Consider the following 5,275-nt stretch of genomic DNA (forward strand, 5'->3'; position numbering starts at 1 on the left):
CAAAAAAAAACGATTTTATACCTTGATTAGAAGATGAACCAACAACAACCAAAGCTTTATGATTTGTGGATCTTGCTTTCCAAGAAACCACTATACGAACAGGAAAATAAAAGGGATCAGTCGATGTATCATTAAAAACAGCAAGATCGGAATACAAATAAAAATTTGAGAACATAATAAAAGAATTATTAAAATTCAAGAGAAGAATGCTTTTTTCGGGTTATGGTGAAAGCATACGAAATCATTGTATTTATAGTTGTAAAGCATCTATATTTTTAGGGTTTCTAGGTTTTTAGGGTTTACAGAAAGACGGTGTTTTCTCATCGGGCTTTTTTCATGCATAAACCCATAATTTTTATTTACGTGGATCTTTAAAAAATCTAACCTAAGCCCATTAATTACCCAATTTATGCGTGTTATATTATGGTCATGTATCCTTTGATTAAGCGTGAAAGAGATCTTATTCATAAAATTTAGGGATTAATTTAGCAAATTCTATTTGTGCAATTAACTTTTTATGCAATTAGATTATTTCTAATCCGATTTTTGATTTATTTTTAATGCGAAAAATAGGTAATTTTACGTCCAGGGGCAAAATATTACAACGTGAAGGACAATTTCATTAATGGTATAATGGTAAAATTTTGCTGAGATTGAATGTGAGACGTTTTCACTTCTCGTTTAATATAATTGATGTATCCGTTAATAAAAAGTTTACTAATATTCGAGTGCCTTGTCTTTGCAGATTGTAGCAATCCTTCTTCCCCTTTTAGATGATAAGTTTCCTCTCATACGAAGCATATCTTGCTGGACACTTTCTCAATTTGGCACATATGTTTTTAAGGTATGATTGAACAAGATATTTTTTGCTTCTACTTATTCAAACAATCTTTTTAAATGATTTGATACTATTATTTTACAGGAAGATGATGATCTCAAGAATTCTGAACTATTTGAGAAAGCTCTTGAGGGTCTTCTTCCGAAACTTTTGGATACAAGCAACCGGGTCCAGAAGGCGGCATGTCTAGCTTTGATAACTATTGAAGAGGTAACTTTTCGTTTTGCAATTTTCTAAGTTATGTCAAGTGTAGAGAACTTCTATAGTGCTTAGCGTTAGCTTAACTAATACCTACATACCCAAAAGAAATTAACCGAAGCCGAATGTATCTTTAAGAATGAAGAAGAATATGAAAGAACGAAGATACTTGTAAAATATATTATCAAAATCATTTTAGAAAAACTTAGAGAAGTTATGTTCACGAACACTCTTTGAGAACCTTATATGTAGCACCTTTTGTTTTTATTAGTTTTTCTAATTTTTCTAACTTAGACAAGTTATGGTCATATATATATATATATATATTTTTTTTTTTTTTGTCAAACAGTTATGGTCATATATATATACTTCAAATTTATCCTAATATGTAGAACCTTTACTACTATATCAAATTATTCTATTATTAATATCTTGACTCTCTTACATTAATATATAAATATTTTTTCCCATAGAATTCTCAAGAAAATCTTAAGGAGGTGATATTTTCTGTAGTATTTCTTGAACTATAGTATAGAAGTTGGACCTAATTTCAGTTCCAATTAAAGATTGTTCCATCATGAACCCATAATTAAGTTTCATCCAAATTCAAGTTAAAATTTTAATAAATTGATCTTTGTTGAGAAAAAATAATTTATTTGTCAACTTCTAGGATGCTGGGGAAAACTTAGTGCCACACCTGAGTGTCATACTACGCCATCTAATGCGCGCTCTTGAAATATATCAGGTCGTTAAATTTTCTTAAAGTTAACTATATTGCCATACTAAATCTTTATGCAGCTATTATAGACTTCAAACAATATTTTATTTTGTTGACTACCTAACACATTGCTTTCATACATCCAGAGGCAGAACTTAAAGTTTGTTTATGATGGTATTAGAGCACTGGCAGATTCAGTTGGAATCGATCTGAATGAGGTATGTGTACGGCTAATATGGTCCTGTAAATTTAGCTATATGGCGAGTAATATATATATATATATATTATTTTTAATAGTGGTAGTTTCACATGTTTTAACCTACTTAAAACTAACCCCTTATGCAGCCTAATTATCTTGAGATTTTGATGCCCCCACTGGTTTCAAAGTTGCAACAAACTTCAAGTTCAGATAAAGATGTAATTCATTTGCTAAAATGCTTCACATCCCTTTCTGAGGTATATGGTACTACTTGTCAAACTCCATAAGGATATATATGTACGGTCTTTAATTTCTAGATTATTTAAATTATCCTAGTAAGTGAACATTTTGTTATTTTTAAGAACTCAAATTAAATATGGGGTTGAAAACTTCTTGCATTTGATAAATGGTTAATTTGAGAGCCTATTTAATATTGCTACTAACACTATGAACAATCTATTTATGACAAGTTGTGTTTCCATGTTTCAGGCTTTAGGAGTAGGATTCGCTCCATTTGCTCTGTCTGTTTTCCGGAGGAGCCTGGATATCATCCAACAACAACAACTAGCTAAGGTTCAATTCATAATTCTATGAAATCATTTCAATAGAGACTTGGAGCGATCATTTTCCAATTTATTTTCTTAATTTTTCTTTTTTCACATGCTTGAGTTTAGAACAATTCTACATTTTATTAGGGCTTATACATAACTATTGCATGCTTTTTGTTGTAAATCGATACAACAACTTTGTATTCAATCAAGTACTGATTGATGGATCTAACTCAAGCTTTAAACACGGAAATAGAGAGAACACAAAAATAGAGAAACACAGAGATTTGGTAACCCAGTTCACTGCATTAGCAGCTACGTCTGGGGAGGAAACAGAGTCCTCAACATCCATTATAGATCAAGAGTTACATATGTGTTATGGTTACAACATACCTCTCACACTCATCTAACATCGTAGATAGAGTCTCACAAGAACAACATATGAAAGAAGAATAACAAGAGATTGAGCCTAGATACACCGAGAATCTACATCTCTCTCTAGCTATGTTCACCTCTTCAGAACCGCCTGAACTAGGGTTCGGCGCAGCTCTCTTTTCTCTCACTTTGACCTTATGTATTTATACCTAATACAGAGTCAGTTCTTGTATGGGCTTCACACTAATATATGGCCCAGTTTCTGACAGACCAAACAGGTCCATGTTAAACAAACGTAGACAAGTTTCTGATCCACTACAACTTCCTGTTTCAAGGTTGATCATATCTCAACACTTTTGTTTGTTGTTTAATTATAGCTTGTGTTGGTTTTAGGTTAACCATGTTTTTGATAAGGCTGAATACAAAAGAATCATTGTTAGTTCTCTTGAGCTTGTTTCTGGACTTGCTCACGGACTTGGCCGTGGGATAAAATCTATGGTACTCCCGTTCTTGATGTCTTGTTCACACGGGGTTTACTCATGATCACCCAGTGAATTACTCAATTAGTTTCGCTAATATCAAAGTTGTATTTTATAATATGACCCATTTAATTGTCAAAACCGGATGTATGAATACTCACATCATCGCTCTTACGTAGGTTTCACAAAGTAATCTAATGGACTTGCTTCTCAAGTGTTGCATGCATGAAACTCCTGATGTCAGAGAAACTGCTTTTGCCCTTATGTATGATCTTGCAATGGTAAGGTGTACTTTTATTCGTCAAGCTAATTTCCTTTTACATAATCAAATTAATGTCAAGGAGAGTGACAGTTACTAGTTTTGTGAGATTATGTCATCATTTGTGCTAGATGTGTTAAAGTAATCATTGGTTTGTGGATATGACTAACAGGTATTTCCGCTTTATCTACAACCCCGCATGCCTGAGTTCCTCGTCATCGCAAGCCAACAACTGGTTGGTATCCAATTACATTGCTATGATACATTATCTCTTTGTTTATTGTATTTGACTGTATTTATGCTTTGTAAAGAGTGAAAATTTTACCGGAGAAAACCTTGGTTCTGCAAACAATGCCTGAAGAGCAATTGGAGAATTAGCGTTCGAGGTAATACCAATTTGATATATATTTTCGATTTATGCTTGAAGTTTTTGGTTAAGAGAAAACTCATGGATGATAAGAACTCAATATTTTCAGTTCCGTCAAGAAGTCTCACCAATCATGACCAATGTTGTCTCTTCCTTAGGCTTGATTCTTCAACATGGAGAGGTGAGTCTAGCAGCCTTATAAATTCAAGATTTTACAGGCCATGTATCTAGGTATGCCTTTTTTGTTGTTGTAAATAAATAGGCATTAGTTGTGAATAGCGCAACTACACTACTTGAATGCAATACGATTGACCTAACTGTGAACAGTGCAATTACCCTTGGAATACTAGCATGGATTCGTCCAGACCTCGTTCCACCACACATGGAGTACTCTATGAAGGCTTGGTGCAAGACATGTGCAACGTGAGTGAACCTTTGTCTTGGATTTGGCTTGGTAAAATTGTTTCTAACTACACTTTCTTTTCAGGTTAGCTGATGATGACATTACGAAAGAAGCTGCATTTAGTGGGTTATGTGAAATGGTAATTCTTCTCTCTAGTTTTTGCTTTTTTTATAACATTGATTCAAGTTTGATATTTTACAAGTGTTCTCCATAATTTAGGTTAAAGCGAATCCATCAGTAGGATGCAGCTCAGTTGCTTACATATGCTTAGCCTTTGCAAGCTGGCAAGTAAGTGAAAAGAGAATTAATTGTGACAACTCTCCTAGCTCAATTCCATCTTTTCACTAAGCTTTTGGACAATTGGTTGTGACCATTTAACTTTATTTTATCGTAGGAAATAAGAAACGAGGACCTCCAAACCGAATTCACTCGAGTGCTGAACGGCTACAAAGGCGTAAGTTTTAAGTTCATATTTTAACCAAAGAGCGCCTCCAAGTGCTTGTTAGTGTACATTAGAAGTAATCGGATGCCAAATTGTTAATGTTTTTTATTTAATATTTTCGGTTCAGATGCTAGGAAGAAACTCATGGGCTGATTGTGTATCTGGTTTGGATCCTCTTGTTAAAGAAAGGCTTGCGAGGTGGTATCGGATGTGAGATTGATCGTGTACACTGATTAGTCTCAACTCATAGAGATCTGCTCTGGTTTATTAATTCTCATTGCAAACAATAAATAGAATCACAGACTTTGAGCAAAAGAGTTTCAGTTGCATTTACATTTTAAATACAATATGTGATCATTTGGATACTTGGATTCATGATTTATTCACAAACTATAATTGGACCATTGATAAGTCTTCTAATCAAGTTGTGGTTTCATTTTAAAAGAACA

General features: G+C 33.5%; 1 pseudogene; it reads left to right on the forward strand.

The window, feature by feature from the left end:
- The window catches only part of LOC104748775, a 16,065-nt pseudogene extending 11,004 nt beyond the window's left edge, over positions 1-5,061 (forward strand).

The sequence above is a fragment of the Camelina sativa genome, chromosome 15 (assembly GCF_000633955.1).
Source record: "Camelina sativa cultivar DH55 chromosome 15, Cs, whole genome shotgun sequence".
Classification (NCBI taxonomy): Eukaryota; Viridiplantae; Streptophyta; class Magnoliopsida; order Brassicales; family Brassicaceae; genus Camelina; species Camelina sativa.